The sequence below is a fragment of the Halichoerus grypus genome, chromosome 10 (genome assembly GCF_964656455.1).
Source record: "Halichoerus grypus chromosome 10, mHalGry1.hap1.1, whole genome shotgun sequence".
In the NCBI taxonomy this organism is placed as follows: Eukaryota; Metazoa; Chordata; class Mammalia; order Carnivora; family Phocidae; genus Halichoerus; species Halichoerus grypus.
The window spans coordinates 97,498,628-97,522,876 of record NC_135721.1 but is presented as its reverse complement, the minus strand read 5'-3'; the positions used below and the strand labels follow the sequence as shown (position 1 = coordinate 97,522,876).

Sequence of the window (24,249 nt, the reverse complement as noted above, 5' to 3'; positions counted from 1 at the left end):
ACGGGGTTCGATGCGAGGACCCTGGGATAATGACCTGAGCTGAAGGCAGATGCTTAACCGACTGAGCCACCCAGGCACCCCGAAGTCATGGATTCTAATAAGATGACTGTTAGTTGTTGCCTAAATTCATAATTGAAATAAATGTTAAATTTCATTCAGAAGATAGTAAAAAAAAAAAAGATTCTGTTGTTTTTTTTCTTTTCTTTTCTTTCTTTTTTTTTTTTTGCTTTCCAGTTCATAGGTCTGCTCCACATAAAAGGGAACATCTGCTCATGAGTTATGTCTGCATTCCTTGCATTTTTTTTCCTTTAGAAAAGCAAGTGTCCATGTCAAAAATCTGGGGAAATAGTGGTTCTATCTTGATGAATATTTGCATTTTCAAATTCCCATTGGCTTTTATTGCTTGGGAACCTTTATGGGCTACCTATCATTCAGTTGTGTTTAGTGTAACAAAATGTTCCTCCTAACTCAGATCTGAGGTACTTTGGCATTCTGCTAAAGCTTCAGAGAGCTGCCTTTGATCTTTATCTTCTTTCCATATGAAGCTTCCTTGACATTATCAATTCCCTAAATATTTCCAAAGGATTCTCTGATGCTGAAGGTAAGTGTCTGCCGTTCTAACACATTTGCTTATTGTATGTCATCGGTGACCTGAGTGTGAAGGTTGTAGGGTTGGAAGGAGTGTGTATGAGAAGTGAAAGAATAAGGAGGAATGAAGGATGAGCAGATGAGACCTCAGCTCCTCTGGGATGATGACGATTTTCTAGCAGTGTTTAGGAAATGTTGGAGGGGCTGAGTATAAGGGCTGTTGCACAGCCAGAAAGCAGCTGTTTTGTCCCACTCCTCTACCCTTTCTGGGGAAAGTCATGCCTCTGCCCCTTCTGGGTAATTCTCTAAGTATCATGGGGGGACATCACAAAAAGATCTAAGAAATAAAAACAGCCTGAAATAGCAGATTCCCTCGTTTCCAAGGACTTTAGGTAGATATTTATCATACTTTGCTATGTGGGATGCATTAGGGTGTTAGAGGCCATTGATACCAGAACATCTGATCCCTATATTATTGTTTAAGTGTTTGCAGTACACAAAAATATTTCCATTTGGAGCAGACTTAGTGAAAATCTGAGAATTAAAAAAAGCAAAAAATCATGCTGATTATGCACAGCCAAGTGACCTATGTGGGCTAAGAAGTTTTTATCTCCCCATTAGAATTGTAAAAAGGACTCTCTGCAGAAGAAAGTAAGATGTACAAATACGATGATATATAACCAAACCAGTCAGCCAAGAAAAAAGGCTGTTATTTTGGGTGAGTTGAGAATGCAGAGGTTCCAATGGCTCTCACAGGGATTAAAAAGATGAAGCTAGCATTTTCTCCAGGCAGGATTAAATGAGGGATGGCTCCTGACTAACTCAGTGTCAAAACTAAGTAATCATTTGTATCGGGGGGTTGCCTTTTTTTTCCCTACTGCATCATCAAATATCCATGATTCATTCAAAGCATTGCTTCTTTTACTGTTTTTTTTTTAAGGTTTTATTTTTATTTATTTTAGAGAGAGAGCATGAGTGAGCCGGGGGAGGAGTAGAGCGGAAAGGAGAGAGAATCTGAAGCAGACTCCCCAGGTGGGGCTCGATCCCACGACCACGAGATCATGATCTGAGCCAAAACTGAGTTGGATGCTTAACGGACTGAGCCACCCAGGTGTCCCTTGCTTAATTGTTTTCAGGCTACATTTAGTGTTGCAAAAAACACAAGCGATACAAGTGAAAACAAAAATTCTTTCTCCCTCTACCAATCTCATCCTTCAGTGTAATAGCCTTTAAAAGTGTACTGTGTACCCTTACCTTCTAGATTTCTAAGAGTGTATATGCACATATAATCAAAATATTATTCTATACATAATGTTCTGCAATTTGCTTATTTCACTTAAAATAACTCTTGCCCACCTCCCCATGTTTATATTAAAGGGAACCTCCATTATTTTTTTTTTACAACTGTGCTGTATGAATTTCCATTGTATGGCTACCCTGTTGTTGATTTAACATCCTCCTCATGTCTGAAATTTGGGTTGTTCCCCACTCAGTGAATATTAATGGGAAGTTTGTGATCCACTAGAGATGCCATGAAGGAGTGCAAGAGGAATAAGGAGCTGCCTCTTCTCTCAGGGAGTTTGAGGCTGAGTATATGAGTCAGATATATTGTGTAACAAATAGCCTTTACAGTTTAGTAGAAAATGCTAAGAATTCCCAATGCTGCAGAATTGAATAGCAAACTGAATGAAAAACCCCCAAAAGAAAGACATTGTGTGAGAGCATTTTATCAGTTAAAAAAATCCAACATATCAAAACAGAATGGCTAAAGAGCAACTCTTCATAGTATAAAAACTTTTTTCTACCAAATATTTGATTTGCTAAGTGCTCTTCTAGCACTTAAGTCTTGATTTTTGTACCCACAGCTCTTGGACACAATTTAGGATACCTGCCAAGTAAAAAGGAAGCTTGAATATTAGGAACCCCTGAAGGTTGGAGCTATATCTCTATCTCCTGAGATATTTAAGTGGAAAAATAGCATTCAGTAAGGTTAACAGGGATTTTCATACCTATGTTATGTCAAGAAGTTTGTCCCATTTGGAATCATCTTAGGCCCATTTGTCTCTAGGACTTTTGGCCACTTCTTCCAACGAGCTTTCACTATGGAGACCAACCTGACGTAGGTTCTCACAGCCCCCATGGCCACAGCCAACATTGTACAAGAATGACCTCAGTGCCTTGCCTCAGGTCCACATCTCGAGCCTCTTATCTTTAACTCAAGGCTCAGTTGCCATTGAGGCTTAAGATACATCAGCATCTGCTTGGCATTCACATGGGCTCACCCCAAAATTCAGAGGAGTTAATGCCCCATGGGATAGATCTTTGATCAGTGAGGTTGAGTGCTAGTGGATAAATTCTCCTCCTTCTTGCTTTACCTCGCTCTGGACAGACTGTCTTAGGATGCAGTGGCCTTATGGCCTCTGAGAAGACAGTCCCACCAGGTGGTGCAATTAGTTTTACAACAAAGCAGGGGTCACCTCTGTGGTGCATCCCCTCATGTTTGCTCTGTTTGGTCTTCCCTGCCCTGTTCTCATTTCTTCACTTCTGCTTCCCTGCAGTTGTATTCCCTAATAAAAGAGGCACAGATAAGCTGTTGGCGTAGACCCTGTTTTCTGAAAAACTCACACTAAACACAATCTTAACAAAGAGAGGTAAAGCTAGATACCTTGTACTTTGATCATTACCTAAATTATAGCCACAATTTATTGAGCAACTACTAAGTGCCCAGCAATTTTGCCAAGTGTTTTATATGCCACTGAGTAACTGCCCTGTACCGGAAAAAAAAATAGGCTTGGAGAGGATCTTTCTCAAAGTTGTGTTAGATCACCTTCTATTTTCTTCATCCTGGCATGTTATTGCGATTGGTGGAGGAGAAGGGAGCTAGAGGGAGGCCATCTCTACCTGACCATGCAAACCCTCTTTGACCTCAAGGTTCCTTATTCCTCAGGCTCTCAAACATGTGTATCAAGTATGTAAAACTGTAGTCACCAAACAAGAGGGACAGATTTTGAACTTGGAGTTGCATGCATTAGGTAGTGGAGTAGAGGGGCCAGCTCAGATAACAGCGGATGTGTGTCTCATTGGAGGGCTGGCTCAGCCCACATGGCATGACTCAGCCATGACCTCCGCTCTCACACCTCCGGGTTCTCTACTAAGACCATCCCCAATTTCTCAGAGTACCACACAGGAAAGAGGAGTGAGTGCTCTGAGGCCAGGATTTCGACCTCCCACCATTCTTGGCACCTCAGTGGATTCTCTGTCCCTGTCCTGCTTCCCTTAGCCTGAGCTCAGTCCCACCCCAAGTGTTCTGTAAGAGAGCCTTTCCTACCCAGCTCACTGGCAGCCTTCGGCACATACGACTACCAATGTCAGCTGGGCCAGCACGCAGCTCTGTCTTCATTTTCCTCATTCCCAGTGCCCACTCCTTTATTCCATTCCACACCACAGCTGTCTCCAGCATTTACTCCTCTTCTGCCTTCTCTCAAATGGTGGTCCCACTGCCACACCACACAGTCAAGAGAAAGGCCGTGAGAGCTTTTTACCTTATAATTCCTCCCCACAGCACTAACCAGGGGCCAGTCCTGCTGGGAATCTGTGGGAGACAGTGTAGAACATGCCTCAGACTCGTCCAGCCAAGGGGCGAGGGATCTGGGGTATTTATCTATTGACTCCTGTCAGTTACTGGTTGAAAACTGCTCCCTGGGAGCATTAGCTCCCCAGTACTCTCTGCATACCCTACACTTGGGCTAAATGGACTCCCATGGCTCCAGAGAGCCCTCATGCAGAGAGATTCAGCTGGTATGCCTGGGAACGGTGATTGCAAAAGGGATATTGTTGGGGCACTAATCGCATTTGCTACTCTAGATTATGAGGTTTGTTCTCTTTCTGTCTTCAGGACCTAAGAAGTTCTTAGTGAGTACTTCTCCCAGAGTCAGGCTGAGACAGATACGGTTCGCAGAAATTGACTGCATCCCTTACCTGATGATTAATTGATATTGGTGAAAACATAAGGGAAAGATATGCAGCCTGTCATTGTGGTCATCAGGCTGGAAGCATAAATGGCTAAAAATGGTAAGAGGTAGCCAAGCCTACGTGAGTGATGGCTATGACTGGTTCTGCCCCTTGACCTATTTCCTTAATTCTGAGAGACTGTTTTCTTCTTTAATGTTGTGTCATGTCTTGCATTAGTTATCTGAGAACACTGGAATTCATTCTCTCTTTAGGATTGGTGCTTTTATAGTTTTTTTTCCTTATTCTTTAAGACTGCCACAATTTAAAAAAAAAATGTGTGTGGTATGAGTTGTGTCCCTGTAACAAATTGTTAGAGTAAAATCATAATAAATATTCTTAGAGTTTCTCTGGTCATTCAAGTTTGCATCTTTCTCTCTCTCTTTTTTTTAAAGATTTTATTTTTAAGTAATCTCTACACCCAACACGGGGCTTGAACTTAACGCTGAGATCAAGAGTCGCACACTCTACAGACTGAGGCAGCCAGGTGCTCCTACATCTCTTACTTAAAAAGGGCCAAGTGACAACTGTATTCCCTTTGAGGAATTATTTTTCTTCTAATTAACTATTAGAACACATATGATATAGACTTTGATGTTAAAAGGCTTTATTCTATCCTGTAATAGAATATTTTCTCATCTTTTTATTATCTTCATTTAAAAGGCCATTTAAACAAAATTTAAATATGTATGTCTATAAAAATATTCTCCTCTCAAGGTACATCATTAAATATAATTATTTTTTTCAACTCCTTCTTAGAAATACAGGAAGTACAGGAAAGTTAAAGTAGTAGTACAATGAACACGCATAAACTCATCACCTGGGTTTAACAACTATTAACCTGCTTCCATCTTTATTTTCCTTCCTATATGTAGATGTTTATATTTTTCTAGTCATGGACATCATATATTATCTCTATTTTGTCACTTATCTCCCAAAATAAGGATATTCTACAAAATTGCAATATGATTATTCCACCTAAGAAAACTCATCATTATTTTCTAATATTCTCTAATAACTAAAGTCAAATATTTCCTTGGTTACCCAAATATATTTTATAGCATTTTTTAAAGCCACAAGTCAACAAATTTTTATGCATTGCATTAGTCTCTTTCAGTCTAGAGCAGTCTTTCCCACCTGTTTTTTTTTCATAACATTCATTGCTTTAAGTGATCATGCCAGTTGTCTTGTCACATGTTCCTTGTTGTAGATTTGTCTAATTGTTTTTTTTTTTTAAAGATTTTATTTATTTATTTGAGAGAGAGAGAATGAGAGAGAGAGCATGAGAGGGGGGAGGGTCAGAGGGAGAAGCAGACTCCCTGCCGAGCAGGGAGCCCGATGTGGGACTCGATCCAGGGACTCCGGGATCATGACCTGAGCCGAAGGCAGTCGCTTAACCAACTGAGCCACCCAGGCGCCCTTGTCTAATTGTTTTTTCAGGTCATTCAACATATCTCTCTCTCCCTCATATGTCCTACCAGCTGGGAAGGATATCCACAGGCTTGATATGATTACAATCATATTAAACATTGTTGGCAATAAATCTTCATAGATGATGAAGCCTAATTCATTTTGTATTACATCAGGAGGCATGTAAATCAGATTGTAAGTGTTTTGGTGGTGACTTGTGGATTTCTCTATCATAAAGGTACATTTCCCATTGCCACAGACAATCTGTGGAGTGATATTTTGGCATAAGGCCAAATATACTTTTAAGTTAATATTTCTATAATGAAAAGTTGATTAGAGATCTTAAAGTATATAACTTCTGATTTCTATGAGCTAGCACAAATTGTCCATATAGCATTCACCTCTTAGTTTCTCTATAAAAAATGTGTTCAAATAGATCATAGTTCAGCAACTACAACCCATGGGCCACGTTTAGCTCAATTCCTGTTTTTGTAAATAAAGTTTTATTGGGATACAGCCACTCACTGTTATTTATATATTATCTAGGACTGTTTCGTGCTATAGCAGCAGAGCTGACTATTGTAACAGAGACAGTATGGCCTGCAAAGCCAGAAATGTTTACTATCTGGCCCTTTACAGAAAAAGTTTGCTGACCTGGGGCTAGATGATCTCTTAGCTCTCTCACTGCATTGTGCATCTTTCTACTAGGTGATGTAGCACCAAATCTGGTAGGCAAGTATCTGGACTTTGTCCTTTCAAAAACCTTATTGAGGAATAACTGGCATACCAGAAGCTACACTGATGTAAAGTGAGTAACTTGTTGAGTTTTGACATGTGTAGACATGTGAGCAACCATTAACACAATCTAGGTATTGAATGTATCTCTCACCCCCAAAAGTTTCCTCACACCCCTTTGTGACCACTTTCCCCTTCACAGGCAACAAATGATCTGCTTTCTGTGACTACAGATTAGTTTGAGTCTTCTAGAATTGTAAAAGGAATCCTATAGTACTATTTTGTTTGGCTTCTTTCACTCAGCATAATTATTTTGAGATTTATCCATGTTGTTGCATGTATTTTTTTTTATTGCTGGGTAGTATTCCCTTGTATGGGTACACACAACTTTTTTGTCCAGTCACCCCTTCACCTGGTGATGGACATTTAGAGATTTTTCTTTTTTTGCTTCTAAAAATAAAGCTGCTATAATCATTTATGTATAAGTCATTCTATGGACACATGCTTGTGTTTTGTTTTGTTTTTTTTTTACTAAATACCTAGGAGTTAACTACCTGGATCATATGGCAGGTATATGTTTAACTTTTAAGAAGCAGGGCAAGTCTTAAAAATTTCTGTAATTACTTCATACTCAGAAGCTTTTGTCATAAGGTTTATATCTCATTAACACTTGATTTTTCAAGTGCCAAGATGGAAAATTATATCTGCATTCAAAATAAACACATAAACTCTGCTTATTTATATTAATAAACATACACATGTATAGAAGCTGGTATAAAGTGCACGTTACAGCCATTTCCAGATGATACTATGACATGATTTAATTCTAGTTTAAGATACTTAGTAACGGATCATGTGTTTCAAAGATTCTCATCCTGCTCCAGAGCTCCTATAATGATTAAAAATCTTAAAAGGTTGAAATATGGAGACTGTATTTCTAAAAGCCAGGCTCACTTCAGAGCACAACAATGGATTCAGGAACTACATAGTATTGAGGATTGCTTTCTTTGAGTTGGAAGCCAGCTACGAGTCTTCTCATATGATTTTGAGGAATTGAACCAGCTAGCATTCTCTGTTGGCAAGCAACAAGAAGCAACTCTGGCTAGCTTTTAAAAAAGAATTTATTGGAAGGATGCTGTCCAGCTCCCAGGATGAAGAAAGGTGAAGAGCTGGGTTTGAAATGAGTGAGATCTGGGGAACTCAGAGTGCTTCCTCATCAGGACCATCTCCATGGCCTCAGGGGGGTGATAATACTGGAGGAATTGAACCATAGCAATTTTTCCTCCTTGCATTATTCAACTCAAGCTGCAAAGTCTGAGAACAAAGGGATCAGTTGGGCAATATCAGGACATGAGCTATGTACTTGCATATACCAGGAGAACAAAAGGAAGGATCTAGCAGAAGGGGCTTTCAAGGTCACCATCAACTACTATGTGTGTGCAAGCACTTGGGTTTGCTGTGCCACTGTGATTGCACAGAGTCCAGCAGAGTTAATCACCCCTAGGAAACTGAGGCAGTCAGGAAAGGCAAACAGATGCCCATCTGCCTAAATGCCAACAGTCCCTTACGTTGCATGTGGCCTTAGGAAGGGTTTGTTTGACATGCTTCAATGGTAATCAGATCTTAAAACCCACATTAACTTTACATACTAAATGTTATTAAGAAAAATGTGTTCCTTCTGCTTGTCCTTCAGTTCTTCAGACAGAAAACAAAACCACCAGTGTCTGAGAGAGCTAAGCAAGTCCAGAGTCACATGAGAAAACCTGGCTTATCATTCCTATGGAAGCTTGAGCCTGTGTAGTAGCCATTGGTGAAAGTAGCATCAGGCCATTGGCTGTTGTACGTAATCCTGACTCAAAGCCCCAGTACCCTGGTGGGCAGTTAAAAATCTTTGACTGAGAGGGATGATGCTGACTTTGAAGTAAAGCACAGTTATCTTCCATTCTGCAACATGGAGACCGAACTTAGATTTGTGAGAACTTCGTATGTTAACAGTATATGGAATTCAGAACAATAGTATAGGTTCTCTTCCATCCGAGGGAGTTAGGTTTGAGACCCCTGAGAACTGGGATGATGAGATAACTTTTAAATGTATGATCCTATAATGTTTTAGGACATAAAGACAAGGTGAGAGTATGCTTCTGTCCTATAGGATGATTCTGTGCTCCTAGTTACAGACACTCATAACTACTTTGTTCAATTAGAGGAAAAACATAAATAAATAGAAATAACTAAGAGTGGAAGGAGTGTCCTTAGGCATGGATGTAGAAATTTCTAGCATTATCTTGCTCCTTTTTAAGAAACATTTCTGTTTTTAAAGTTTTTGAAAAAATAATTTTCGATTTACAAAGAAGTTGTAAATATAGGACAGAGTTCTCCTATGCCCCTCATTCAGCTTCCTCCAGTGTTGGCATCTTATATAATTCTGCTATAATTATAAAAATCAAGAAATTAACATTGATACAATACTATTAATTAACCTATAGACATTATTTGAATTTTGCCAGTTTTCCCATTAATTTTTTTTTTTCTGGTCCAGAATCGATTAGTTGCTGTATCTCCTTAGTCTTCTCCCGTCTATGACAGTTTTTCTTTATTTTTCATGGCCTCAGAACTTTTTTCTTGTTTTTGTTTTTTTAATTTAAATTCCAGTTAGTTAATATAGTATAATACTAGTTTCAGATGTACAATACAGTGATTCAAAACTTCCATAGGACACCCAGTGCTCATCACGACAGGTGCAGTCCTTAATCCCCCTCACCAGATTCACCCATCGCCCAACCTCCCCTCTAGTAACCATCAGTTTGTTCTCTTTAGTTGAGTCTGTTTCTTGTTTTGCCTCTCTTCTCTCTCTTTTTTCCCCTTTGCTTGTTTGTTTTGTTTTTTAAATTCCACATACAAGTGGAATCATATGGTATTTGTCTTTCTCTGACTGACTCATTTTGCTAAGCATAATACACTCTAGCTCCATCCACATGGTTGCAAATGGCAAGATTTCATTCTTTTTAATGACTAAATAATAGTCTATTGTACATATACCACACCTTCTTTATCCATTCATAAGTCGATGGACACCTGGGCTGTTTCCATAATTTGGCTATTGTAGATAATGCTTCTATAAACATGGCTTTGGAGCTTTTGATGGATATTGATCAGTTATTTTGTGGAATACCCTTCAATTTGGGTTTGTTCAATGTTTCTCTCAGAATTAGAACTAGGCTATGCATTTGTTATGAACTGAATGTTTGTGTCCTCCCAAAATTCATATGTTGAAATCCTAACCCTCAATGTGGTGATATTAGGAGGTGGGGTTTTGGGGAGGTGACTAAGTCATGAAGGTGGAGCTCTCCTGAATGAGATTAGTGTCTTCTAAGAAGAGACACATGAGCTTGCTTCCTCTCTCTCTGCTCTCTGCCATGTGAAGGTACAATGTGAAGGCAGCCATTTGCAAACCAGGAAGAAGGGCCACACCATACACAGGACCTACTGATTCCTTGATGGTAGACTTCCCAGCCTCCAGAACTTGAGAAATAAATGCTTCCTGTTTAATGCACTCCATCTATGACAATTTGTTACAGCAGCCTGAACTAAGACAGCATTGCTGACAAGAATAGCATAGAAGTAGTACTTTGCCCTTTCAATGCATCATCTTGAGGAACCATGGTGTCCGCCTGTTTTATTTCTAGTGAGGCTTACTTTGACCACTCGATGAAGGTGGTGTCTACAGAGTCTCTTCACTGTAGTTCCTATTTTTGCTTTGGGAAAATATTGTAAGGAAATACTTTGAGACTATGAAAATATCCTGTTTCTCATCATACTTTCACCCATCAACTTTAGCATCCATCAAAGGTTCTTGCCTTCAGCAATTCTTGCCTGTAGTGTCTACCTAAAGGTGATTTTCTATTTTAATCATGTCTTCCATGTTTTCAATGTTCATCAGTTGGAAATAAACCGTGAGGCAGAATTTAGCAAGTATTTTCTAAATGTCTGTGCTATGAGGGAAGCGGGTCAGGGGACCAGCCTTCCTTCTGTTCTCATAGGGGTCAGTGCCACTCAGTAAAGCTCCCATTGGCTGTTTGATCCCCACAGCAGCAGCTGCAGAGGGAGGAGGACAGGGTCCACTTCCCTTAGCTCTTCACTGCCCTCTATTTTCACTCCCACTGTTCCTTACACTGAATGCCCTCCCCACTCACCCTCTAATTGTTCCTACCAGCCTTGGCTCCAGTAAAGACTTAGCAGGGAGTCTTCTTATCCTTCCTCCTTCACAACCCTAACACTTCTCTGGGCTCTCTCTGTCACAGCAAAAAACATCCTACCTTAAAACAGATGAGTTTTCTTTTATGTCCCCCACTACACTGTGAGTAAATACCCCATTATTTATCGCTGGATTTCTGAGCTATTGGGCAGCATTTGACATACAAGACCTCCCTGGGGATTTTATGGAGAAGGAATGAAAGTAAAATAGAGTATTTGTCACAAAATCCTTCTTTACATTTAACATTTAAAAATATTTTAAGGTATAATTTATCTACAGTGAAGTTCAGTTTTTTGATGTATTATTCTATGAATTTTGATGAATCTATACACTCAGGTAATCATTACCACATCAAGATATAGAAATGTTGCAACTCCTCAGAAAGCTCCGTTGTGCCTTCTGTAGTCACTCATCCCTAACCTCACCCTGAGTCCCTGGCAGATACTGATCTACTCTTGTTGTTTTAGTTTTGTTTTTTCCAGACTGTCATATAAATGGAAACATAAAATATGTAGTCTTTAGAATTTGACTCGTTTCACTTACAATTGTTCTTGTGAAATTCATTCATGTTGTTAATATCAGTACTTCAGTCCTTTTTATTGTTGAGAAGTATTCCATTTTATGGATTTACCACAGATTATTAATTCACCAGCCACTGGACATCTAGGTGTTTTCAGTTTGCAGTGTAGGAAAGGAAAAATTTATTTCTACCCTTCAAAGTTCTTCCAGCTACTCTAAGAATTAAATTGATGTGAAACAGATTAATATGAGTAAAAAAACAAAACAATACAAAACAGTTTAATTACATGCACATAGAAGCCCAGTAATGCAATTGGGACCTAAAGAAATGACCAAGGCAGGCAGTTTTAATACTTTTTAGACAAAAAGACAGTAAATCTGTGAGGAACTGATCTGTGAGGACAAAGAAAACTTAACTTTGGGAGCCTCAAGGAATCTAAATAGAATTTGGGCTGGGATAGTAAATTAGTAAAAAGTAACAAAAGTTGTTTAGATAGCCTTCTAGGCTCTAAATCTCCTATCTCTGGTGATAAGGATGTCTCTCTACCTCCTCATACAGGGGAGGTGCTTTTCATATGGAAATTTTATTTCTTGCTTTCCAGAGACAAAGGGTAGTCAAGAGTGTTCTTTTTGCACTGGCTGTCTCTTAAGTAACTTTATTTTTTATTTATTTTTTGAGAGAGAGAGAGAAAGAGAGAGGGGCTGGGGGGAGGGGCAAAGGGAGAAGGAGAGAGAGAATCTTTTTTTTAAAGACTTTATTCATTTAATGAGAGAGTGAGAGAGAGAGAGCAAGAGAGAGAGCACCAGCAAGGGGGAGGGGCAGAAGGAGAGGGAGAAGCAAGCTCCCCACTGAGCAGGGAGCCAGAAATGGGGCTCTATCCCAGGACCCTGGGATCATGACCTGAGCCAAAGGCAGACACTTAATCAACTGAGCCACCCACATGCCCCTAGGGAGCTGAAGGCAGATGCCTAATAACTGAGCGACCGGGGCACCCCCACATGCCCCTAGGGAGAAAGAGGATCTTAAGTAAGCTCCACGCCCATCACAGAGCCTAACATGGGGCTTGATCCCACTACCCTGAGATCATGACCTGGACCGAAATCAAGAGTCAGACACTCAACTGACTGAGCCACCCAGGCACCCCTTAAGTAACTTTAATTTAAAATAATCTGTATGCCAAAGTGGCACATTTTGGGGAAGTCTCTGCTTGGCCTCTGCAGGGTATTATGAATGAAGTTAATACACTTTCATGAACTAGTCTTTGTGTGGACTTCTGTCTTCATTTCTCTCAGGTACATACCTAGAAGTGGAATTGATAGGTCATGTGGTAAGTGTATAGAGAACATCATAAGAAGCTGCCAAACCATTTTCCAGAATGTCCATAGCTTTTTGCATTCTGACCAGCAACATATGAGAGTTACTCCTCACCCACACTAGAACACTTGGATAGTGGGGTTTTCATCCCCATTATTTTAGTCTAGTGATATTAAGCATTTTCACATTAAGCATATTTCACATATTAATTATTTTCACATGCCTACTGAAGCGTCTGTTCAAATCTTTTGTTCATTTCTTATTGGGTCTTTTATTTCCCTATTATTGAATTTTAAAGAAAAAAAAATTTTTTTTTTAAATAGGCTCCCAGGCTGGGCTTGAACTCACAATCCTGAGATCAAGACCTGAACTGAGGTCAAGAGTTGGATGCTTAACTGATTGAGCCACCCAGCGCCCCTAAATAAAAAAGATCTTAATCAGATACATGATTGATAAATATTTTCTCCCAGTCTGTGGTCTCTCTTTTCATTATCTTAACTGTGTGTTTTGAAAAGCAAAGCTTTACACTTTTGATTAAGTCCAATTTACTATTTCCCTTTCACAGCTGACGCTAATATTCATTTGTTTTGCTTGATTGGTTATTTGTTAAACGTGCTTGTTCAAATTATTTTCTTCACCCTTGTAGAATTTCTGGAAAAAAAAATACAAGCCTTGATTTCCGAAATCATATCCAGGACAAGTCACTTACTTAGCCTTTGTGTGACTTAGTGTTCCTATCTGTTAAAGGGAACAACAGTCCTGCCTTTCTAGGGGAGTTTTGTGTTCCATTCTGGATAAAAGCCAAGAGATTTGCCTGAAGTGGGAGGGAAAAAAAAACGGCTGGGCTTTGAGAATTTTATGTTAGTAGCAGCAGGTTGAAGAGACAAAGGGAAGTGAGGATTTACAGTGGAAGAAATGATGGGATAAAGCGTGGTCATTGGATCCTTACCTGCAGGAAGATAAGGAGAAGCCGTAAGCAGAGAGAATTCAGAGAGGGACTGCTTCCCCTTGACATGCCTAGACTCCAGAACTCCAGAGCAGGAAAAGGAAAGTCTGGGAAGCAGATATGAACAATTCTCAATATTCAACAAATTTAAGAGAAAATCCAAAAATCGAAAAGTAAAAAAAAAAGCCAGGTGTTTTTATTTTTCAGTGATGTCATTGCCACTTCCTGGGGTGAGGTACTTTACTGTGGAAGTATTGTCTGGCCTCAGTTCCCTTTAGAAGGTTAATAAAAAAGTAAGAAAGGAGATCTCATACATCAAATCTGAGCATTCTTGGTTCCTTGTATGTGCCAGTAACTCTGCATGTCTCCCTCTATTGATGCACACACCTCCCTGCTGAGAAGTCCATGTGCAAGGAGGCTCTGTCTCAATACTGAAGAATATAAGCCATTATGAGTGATCCTGTAATGCAGTATGGCAAAAAAATTGAAGTGAGCCTCTTCAGAAAGCCAAAGTTCATTTCTCTTCATTACACTTCAGTGCACCAGGGTTTTTCTTTTTCTGAAGACAAATGGCTTCAGAAAAAAACATAGGGCTCTTGATGCCATAACTGGGTGACTCCACTCGGACGTCTTGCCCCATTACTTTCCATGTGATGGCACTGGTTCATCTTCGAAAGATGTCCATCTGTGGCATTGAATTAGGGAGGTTTAGGTGCTAGGGTGGCCCTCCTACCCCAGCCCACCTTAATGGGCTGCCGATAGAGTAATTTCCCCCACCCACCTCGCAAGTAATTGTGCATCTCTGTTCAAGTAGGATGAGATAGGATCTTATCAGACAGGACTTCACCAGCTGGAACCAGAAATAAATCTGTCCATCTGGCCTGGGCAATGTGCCCTCCTGGAAAATTACTGAATAGCGCCAAACTTCATAAAAATACATTCCTTAAAATGCCAGCAGAAGGCACAGACTTATGGAGAAACGAAGAAATTATGCAGCCTGTGTAAAGCTCGATTCATCACCAGGCTTGGGCAGTGGAAATGAATGCCCACCCGTACTTTGTACCAGGAACATTAATAATTAGTTCATCAGGACTGTCATGCAGGAATGTCCTGGCTGCGATTCAGATTCTAGGCATGAAAGACTGTGATGTAAACACCGTGAGACTATAAAGTAATGAGGTATTTTGTCCTGCGTGGTTTGGGAATCAGAAGCAGCCTCTTTCTACGGAGAGGCGGCACAAAGTGATGGCTCTGGGGATGTCTCTATGGGTTGGGGAAATTTGCCAAGTTAATTCTGACTGCCTCATCTTTTCTTTTACTGCACCCTTTACCGAACTTTTGTTTTTGTTATCTTCCTCCTTACAAAGAGGAAAGCCATCAGGTTGATGGGCACCATGTGCCTCCTTATTGCTCTTCCACCACCACTGCCTACTCACCATGGCCATTGTGCCTCCTCGCTGGCCTTCCCGGCTTCTCCCTCTCATGAACCACCTACCTTGTGCTATGGGCTGAATTGTGCACCCCCCCACATTCATATGTTCTAGTCCTACTACCCACCACCTCAGAATGTGACTGTATTTGGAGATAAGGCCTTTAAACAGGTCATTAAATTAAAATGAGGTCACATGGATGGGCCCTAATCCAATGTGAGTGGTGTCTTTATAAGAAGAGATTATGGGGCACGTGGGTGGCTCAGTCGGCTCGTCCAACTCTTTATTTCAGGTCAGGTCATGATCTCAGGGTCGTTGGGTTGAGCCCCGTGTCAGGCTCTGCGCTGAGCGTGGAGCCTGCTTGAGATTCTCTCTCTCCCTCTGTCCCTTCTGCCCCCACTTGCACACACTCCCTCTCTTAAAAAAAAAAAGGAGAAGAGATTATGACACAGGCAGGTTCAGAGAGAAGACCATGTGAGGACACAGAGAGAAGACAGACAGCCATCCTACAAGCCAAGGAGGCAGGCCTCAGCTGACATCTGCATCTCAAACTTCCAGCCTCCAGAAGTGTGAGAAAATGAATTCCTGTTGTGTAAGCGCCCCAGTCTGTGGTACTTTGTTATGGCCACCCCAGCAAATGAATACAGCCTACTGCCCCAAAGAATCACACCACCCCGTTTCTCAGGAACTGACGGTGTCTTGCTGCTGCCTAACAAATAAAGTACAAAGGTCTGACCCTGGCAGTGAACTTATTTTCATGGGATTATCCTCTCCCATCTTACCTTACTGTGTTCTTCTTGCTTGTGCATTCATGTCCCTTGTCACCAGTTTTTAACCCACACCCTGTCATCTCTTTGCCGGTGCTCTTCCCATGCTGGCATTGTTCTTCCCTCAGTCACTGGGTCCCCTTCTCTAAAGAGCCTTCTTTGCTCGCCCAGCTAAGAAGACAGCTGTCTCGCATACTCCTTTTTTTTATGGCATTATGTAATTCCTACCTCCCGTGAGGCTGGGAGCCATGCCCGATTCAACTTTGTATTCCTTCCTGTCCCCAGCACACTGTGCACACTCTCTACCAGTATTTGTTGAGTGAATAAAATAAATTATTTGTGATTAATAATGGCTGTATGACCTCCTGTCCTGGAGCATTTTTGTTTTATTTTTATTATTTATTTTTTATTGTCATATCTTTTTTTAATTAAAAATTTAATTTAAAAAAATTAAAGAAAATATTTGGTAAAATTCATATACAGAAATTTTAGTTTAAAAATTAAAAAGAAAAAATTTGGTAAAATTCATATACACAAAATTTACCATATTAACTATTTTTAGATGTGTAGTTTGGTAGGTTAAGTACATTCACATTGTTGTACAACCAATCTCCAGATCTGTTTTCATCTTGCAAAACTGAAACTCTAAAGCTGAAAGCACTGAAAAGCAACTTCCCATCCTCACCTCCCCCCAGCCCCTGGCAATCACTCTTTTACTCTCTGTCTCTACGAACTTGACTGCTCTTGATACTTCATGTAAGTGGAATCATACAGTATTTGCCTTTTGGTGACCAGCTTATTTCGATCAGCATAATGTCCCCAATGTTTACCTGTGTTGCAGCATGTGTCCAAATTTCCTTTCTTTTTAAGGTTGAATAATGTTCCATTATATGTATATAGAGAACGAGGAAATATTTAATGAGCAAAGTTGCCTACTATTGCAAAGGAGAAAGGACTTCAGAATCCCATTCATCCATCAATGACATTCATCTGTCAATGGACATGTAAGTTACATCTACGTTTGGGCTAGTATGAATTATGCTACTCTGACTATGGATATACACCTAACCCTTTGAGACTCTGCTTTCAGTTCTTTTGGGCGCATACCCAGAGGTGGAATTGCTAGGTCAAATGGTAATTCTACTTTTAATTTTCTGAGGAACTGCCAGAGCATTTTTGCTTTAAGAGTTTTCTAAAAGGTTGCATGGGTAACAAAAATAACCAGGTCTTTGTGATCAAACAAATCTGGCTACAGATATTGGCTAGACCACATACTGTTCTTTAGTATGTCTCTTATTTCACTGCCTTTTGGTATTCTCCTCTCTAAAAGGGATATTTCTATCTATTTTATAGAGCTGTTGTGTGGAGTAGAGAAGGTAATATATGCAAAGCACTACACATACAAGGCCCTTAAAAATGTTAGTTTTCCTCTCCTTTATAACTGTCTGAATGGAAATGCTGAATCTAAAGAAGTAAAGCTCTGACAAGAGAATTGTAAACATCAGAGGCATCTGGCTGGGACAGCCACCACTATAGGAAGCACCGTTTGAGGAACCCACATGTTGTCCTGCACCACACAGGGTAGGCAACTAACTCTTCTACGCCTCCTTAAGTCAGGAGTACACTAAGAAACATGGTGGCCAGTGGGATGCATGGGAGTTCCAATAGTCAGACCTGCTGTGAGAGCCCCAGATCCCGGGTAAGAGTCTCGCTGTGCATGCCCAAAGGCGTATCAGCTGGTACGGCCAACCTGGCTCAGAGGACTCGTGGCTGCCCTATCAGGAGGGGATCATACATGGAAAGACGACTCAACTCAACAGATAGTTACCGAGTGCCTGCTCCCCGTGGCTCTGCAGAGTGTAGGCCCTGACCTTCCTGTGTTTCACTCCACTGTGGGCACCAACAGTCATGAAGATAGAGAGCTGGGAGCCAGAGAGAAGGGAATTGCAAGTACCGTGAACCTCATCATTCCTGGATTCCATATTTGCACATTCATCTATTTGCTAAGACCTATTTGTTACCTCAGAATTAATTCTTGTGGTGTTTTCATGGTCATTCATAGATATGGGCATGGCAACCAAAAGTGTGAGTCACTTGACCCGCACACTCCCAGGTGAGATGAACAAGGCGACGCTCTGCTTACTGTTTCAGCTCTCGCACTGCAAACAAGCATCCTTTTCATGGTCTATGTACTGTGCCATGTCTTCCACCTTTTGTGCTTTTTGAAGGTGATTTTTCTGTTTAAAATATCCTCAAGCACAGTGCCAAAGTGTGTAAGATAAGCTTCGTTCAGGCATGAGTTACAGTGTGTTGGCTGTGAGTTCAATGTTAATGACCCAGTAATATGTATTAAATATGACGTTTTAAAACAAAAAGTCACATAAAACAAGGCTATGAGTTCAGTGGTTGAAAATGTGACCAGAGGCTCACAGGAACTATACCCTGTATTTCCCCTAGGAGCAATGGTTCAGTATTCTCTATTCATGGTTCATAATGACTTTATAGAATACCACTCTGGCAAATAACAAGCATTGACTATATTTTGGTATAAAGTACTGTTCAATGTTGGAAGTGGATGGAACTGGAGGAAGTTTCTTAAATAGCAGGACTGGGCCTTATCTTGTTGCTGGAGACTCAATGGCAGTGTAACATGGTTAGATTTTTAAACCCTGATGTGAGATGGATGGATTTGAAGAAGGATTTAGGTGAAGGGAGGCTGGATTCAAACTATCCTTCAGGATTTCATTACCTGGATCAGCCAGCTTCCCACAATGTATAGGTACACATACACTTCTTAAAATATGATCCTGGACGTGCTATGGACTGAAACGTCCCCCCCCACCAAATTCACACATTAAAACCCTAACTCCCAGTGCAATGGTATTAGGAGGGAGGGAGCCTTTAGGTGGTGGTGAGGGTTAGAGGAGATCACCAGGGTAGGGCCCTCATGATGAGATTAGTGCCCTTGTAAGGACGGACACTGGGGAGCTTGCTCACTCTCTTTCTGCCATGTGAGGACATAGTGAGAAGGCAGCTGTCTACAAGCCAGAGGAGAGAGCTCTCACCAGAAACCCCCATGCCAGTACCCTGCTGTTGGACTCCTAGCCCCCCTGAACTGTAAGAACACAAATTTCTATTGTTTAAGTCATCTAGTCTATGGCATTTTGTTATGACAGCCTGAGCAGACTAAGGCAGTATGCAAGTTCTAAAAATCCTAAGGATGATTTCAGAGAAAAAGCAGGCAGGCACTTTTTTTTTTTATTTTAATTTTTTGGTTGAGATAAAAATCAGGTTAGAGGTTGGATGTATGGTTATCTTTCTACTGGAAAACCCACTCAGAGATGAAAAACCATTGGATAGTATCTAATTTACATTTCTTCCTTTCTCTGATTAATTAAACACACACACACACACACACACACACACACGCACACACACACACTCCCAGGCATTTACTCTCTATTTTCGAACACGTAAGAAAGAGCAATGGATTGAGAGGCAGGAGATTTTAGTTCTAGCCCCAATTTTGCCACCGACTACATGGTATCTCTGTGCCTTGGTTCTTCAGTGCTTACATGAGGACAATAATGTTGTCTCAGCTCAACCTAGATCAGAGGGTCGCTGCTGTTAAGATAAACAGACTGTAGATGTAAAAAGAAAAAGTTAAAAGGCTGTAAAGATGCAAAGTATGAACATGGCAGAAATAGAAATTGCTTCTGAATTGCTGGGAATCCAAGCCTGAAATAATTCTTGGAAGCAAGAAAGTCATTTGGGACTTCATAAGTGTCACATTGCTCTTCATGGTTTAAGAACACTGGAGTAGCTAAGAGATGTTACTAGGGAAATGCATTCCTACCACTTGACAATAGTCATTTTTATGGAATTCCATTTTTATTCTCATCTGTATGACAAATATACCCATATGCAAACTAGGTCCTGCTTCAACTAAAATTCTGGGGCGGGGGGCGGGCTGCGGCGAAGAAAAAGAAAAGAAAATTTGTACTAAAAACCGAAGTGGCTAATGAATTGGTTTATCCTGCCTACAGAGAGCTGTGTAGCTGGTCTGTGCTGAGTATCGTTCTCAGTGTTTGGGGAGAACCCAGCAGCTCAAGCTCCAATCTGTGCCTTTGGGAAGATAACAATGCAGTTGGGGATAAGAGATTGATACTAAGAGCTGCTAAATGGAGCAGGGAAGTAGTACAAGAGATGTCACCGGCAGATTTGTGACAAGTGCTGACAGTGTGTCAAGATTTCAGAGAAGGAAGAGGTGAGAGAAAGCAGAGCTAATCATTGAATTTCCTATCAGAAAGAAGGGACTCGAGTTGGCCTTGGTGACTGATGAGGATTTGGATAGGAAGAGATGACAAGGATGGTGTCTCAAGTGGAAGAAATATGGGTTCAAGAAGTCATGTGCATATCAATCAGCTGGGACCACCCAGGCAAAGTCTTTATGTGCAATGTGACTGATTGCACAGTTGGGCTCAGACTGCGGTCACGAATCCACTAATCACATAGCTCAGGCCACAATTTCCCCTCCTGCTTCCTTCTGGTCATGGGGCCTTTGAAGTGCCTGAACCCCTGAAAGTATCATTTAAAACAGTGATGTCCACCATGAGTTGCACAGAACCTTGATACCTTTTGAAGTATATTAGTAGGTCTTGCCCTAAAAATAGACACATGTGGTCAGAAAAGTTTAGGACACACTACATACCAGAGCTCCAGTGGAGATTTTCCATGCACATTAATAGATGTACCAGATTGATTTTGGTAACTCGGCCCCATTCCTGCCCCCATTTTATAAGATTTAAAGATTTTTTTGACAGCAGAACACAATACAGAGACACTTGTCTAGATGAAAGACAAAACTCTGTTACTTACAGCTCTGAAGGAGAGAAGGGTGCCATGCAGGGCCATGCAGGGGGATTATACCAGGTGACAGGCTTAGAGCAAACTAGTCATGTAAGGGCATCTTAGGTATGGCAAGCAGGGTGGAGTTAGCTAGGTGTCACAGGCTCTGTGGGACTGGCTAACCTGAATGATCTCATGGGCTCCAGAGCATAGGGGCTGTCCCTAATTGTTTGGTACCTGACCCCAGCAATTCTGGTGGGTGCATAATGGCCAGCAGCAATGAGTGAAAAGGTTGGGGTGTGGACTTAATCAGGGCAAGTGATGGGCCTCTAACCAGGGCCTCAAAACTGGGTCAAGACGGCATTTCCAAAAACAACAACAATAAAAAATGTCACTCCTTTCTGTGATCTCTGCAAAATTCTAGGAACTAGAAACCTAATAACTACACTACTAAGGTTCCCTAGGGGGCAGGGCTCTGATTAGATGCTGCCAGGGAGAGATGCTGATCTAAGATAAAAAGCAGAAGGGAGAGAAGGTCTGTTGTTTCTCTAGCCAGTGGCAGGAGCATATATGACCATTGGTGGTTGTAAGGTTTTATAGTCCTTTCTAGATATTCCCTTGAACCTTAGCCTCAGGGCTGGAGATCCCAGTGGTATCTCCTGCACCTTCTTGACTCTTGTGATCCTTGGATCTAGTGATACCTTCACTGATCTTGCAACTCCAGCCCTTCCAATGGGGCTATAAGTCCCCAGTGCCCCATAGCCAATCCTTTCTGCTAGAACTCTAATGTGGTTGCTGCTTTCCTGACTGGGCCCCAACAGCATAGCATAGGTGAACTTCTGAGAGGCCTTTGTGTAAAACAAAACAAAATAGTTTAAATGAGCATTTCCAAAACATATCTGACCATAAAACCTACCCCCAACACCCCCGTCTCGCTGTAAGAAATACCTTCTCATCTCCTGGGAATTTGTGTTCCATGATACACTCTGGAAAATACCTAAGCATTTGTAGGTGGAGAGCTAGGAATCCATAAACATGAACTTAATCTCAGCTGTGTGACCTTGGGTAAGTCACATCATTTCTCTGGTCTTTTATTTCTTCACTGGATCAAAGGAAGAGCTGGATGAAGTTCACTGGCGGTTTTTCCAGCTCTAACATTTTTTGATTCTGTGAGACATGGTGTCCTTAAAAAAACTACCACTGTTCAGGTAGTAAAAGCAAAAAAACAAAAAAACAACAAAAAAACCCACTGTTTTTTGCTTTGCCTTCTCTTCCTTTTTGGCTTAATTTGCATGGGTATTTTGAGATATGAGCTAAGAAAATTCCCAGAGAACTGGCAGCAAGTAAAGAAATGCCGGGTAGCTCTTACCAGAGCGATGCGCTGTTTTTAGAACTCTAGAATATTAGTGCTGACCCTAGAAATATGGCCCCTTCAGAACATGTTTACTTTTGCATGACCAGAGGAAAAAAGAGATGCAAGGAGGAAAAATCCAGCACTCAAACTGAGCCATTTTAATAGGGAGCAAGCTCCCTGTCACTGGGGACATTTGAATGGAGACTAGAGATGAGCTTGGCAGGGATAACAGGAAATAAGTTTTGTCTCTTCAGGGTGTTGTGGCTGAAAGGGATGGCACAGATCATCTACACAGATCCCCACATTTTACAGATGATGCAATGAAGGACCAGAGATGTCATATGGATTTCCCAAGGTCACACAGCTAGTCAATGGCAGAACTGGGAGAAAGGCCCAGGGCATTTCCTTGCTCTCCACTGTGTTATTCTGCGTGCCTGGAATTCATTTTCATTTCTAGGAGAAGTAAAATTCTCTCCCTGAACCTTTATTTTAGAACCCTTTAAGGAAGCAAAGTTATTGAGCTTGAGCTGGGCAGCACTCCAGGTTGCCAGGTACTGGGGAAGGCTGACAGGATTGGAAAGTCCGAAGCCAACCCTTTGCCCTCAGACTTCTTTTTGACATCTTTGGGGTGGAGACCCCGTGCTTCAGCCCTGCTGTGCCCTTTGATGTCAGACCGGGCATCAGGCTTCTGAACACCCTGCATGGCACCCTCTACCCCCAGAAAGACAGGCTCTCCTGCCTCGTTCTGCAAAGTCGGTCTCCACAGGTAGCACCGAGAAACCAACCTGAATACAAGCCTCTTCTGTATGGTTTGTTCTCAAACCACTCTTCCTGGAGAGGCCACAACATGGAGCCTGGAGGTGGTGCCATTTGTAATGTTGGCGGCTCAGAGCCAGGACTGGGGCTTCCTTTGCTAACTGCTTGACAGAATCCACGTTTGCATTCTCTGTGCAGCTGGTAGTGGGTGTGTGTGGAGGGTAATGGCCTTTTCTTTTATTATCCAACTGCTTTTGTTATCTAAATGCTCTTGAGAGGAGAACCAAACACTGCTCAGGAAGCAGAGAGCTGTAGCTGTGACTTTGGAAAGGAGCAGGTGCCTGACGCAGACCTTATTTCATCCAGAGCGTTTTTTTTTTTTCCCCAAAGAAAACCCAAGAGTCGGTGAGGAGAAAGGAATAAAGTGCTGGAAACCTTTGAGGTTTTCTCTTTTCCTGAGAATGATAGAAACAAAGACAAAGTAGCCTCTAGTAAAAAACTGTCTGAGTTTTAAGTAAGCTATTTGTTCCCTTTGTGTGGGATTCGGTTAGACTTTGTGAAAACTTCTAACAAGGAAGAAGCCAGGGACAGGAGGGAAAGGCAGTCCTGACTTTCTGACATGCTGTGCTCAGGGATTCTTTGAGAAGTCAAGAGGGCAGATTAAATTAGGAGAGTTTGGGCCTTACACCTTTTTTTGTTATTGTTCAGGGTTAACACTAAAGCGCCACCTTTAACCCTGCTCTGATCTCTTGGGCCCACGTTGTAGTGATTCCAGTCTCTGTTGATGATTTCCCTTTGATTCCACATCCGTGGTCACTCCCCAGTTCAGCTCACCGCCGTCACTTGCCTTTTACTCTTATCATTGGTTTCTCACTGGCATACTGCATTCTCCACATGCTACAGTTGGCTCCTGGAGATGACCCTCTCAAGCCCAGATTTAATTCTGTGAGTCCCCTGTTCAAAATCCTTGGATATCTCAACCCTTAAGTTTTTTCATGACCTAGCCAATTCTCCTTCCTCCTGCCCTAACCTCGGAGCAGACCCCATCTCCAATCTTGCTCTTGTTCTTTATCTGAGACCTATGAACCTTCAGAAGAAAGATGTGGCTTAATCTACACTCTTCATACTTGAGGATTACCAGCCACATGAGCAGGGCTTAAGCAGTGTGTCCCCACACCTTGTGGCCATCCTCTTTATGGAGCAAAGGGAGCATCTGTGATTTCTCCTCTGAGTAGGACAAGTGGCTTGAAAGAGGTTTATTCATTTGCTAGATGTCTGTTAAGATAGCAGGCTCTCTGCTAAGTTCCCAGGATACATT

The 24,249-nt window shown here is 41.4% G+C and overlaps 2 long non-coding RNA genes across 5 annotated transcripts in view; one reads left to right on the top strand and one right to left on the bottom strand.

Annotated features, from left to right (window-relative positions):
- The window catches only part of LOC144379252 (uncharacterized), a 37,064-nt gene extending 20,937 nt beyond the window's left edge, over positions 1 to 16,127 (bottom strand). For all 3 annotated transcript variants that reach the window (XR_013441929.1, XR_013441930.1, XR_013441931.1), the window contains exons 1-2: positions 15,989 to 16,127; positions 13,780 to 13,883 (exon numbers count right to left, since the gene is read on the bottom strand). This is a non-coding gene — a long non-coding RNA (uncharacterized LOC144379252). The remainder of the gene's footprint in view (positions 1 to 13,779; positions 13,884 to 15,988) is intronic.
- Positions 1 to 24,249, top strand: part of LOC118553482 (uncharacterized) — a 63,624-nt gene that overhangs the window by 1,885 nt on the left and 37,490 nt on the right. Inside the window, exons 2-4 of one of the 2 annotated variants that reach the window (XR_013441928.1) lie at positions 473 to 601; positions 4,484 to 4,659; positions 16,844 to 16,977. This is a non-coding gene — a long non-coding RNA (uncharacterized LOC118553482). The remainder of the gene's footprint in view (positions 1 to 472; positions 602 to 4,483; positions 4,660 to 16,843; positions 16,978 to 24,249) is intronic. The other variant, XR_004926056.2, reaches the window with a different exon arrangement.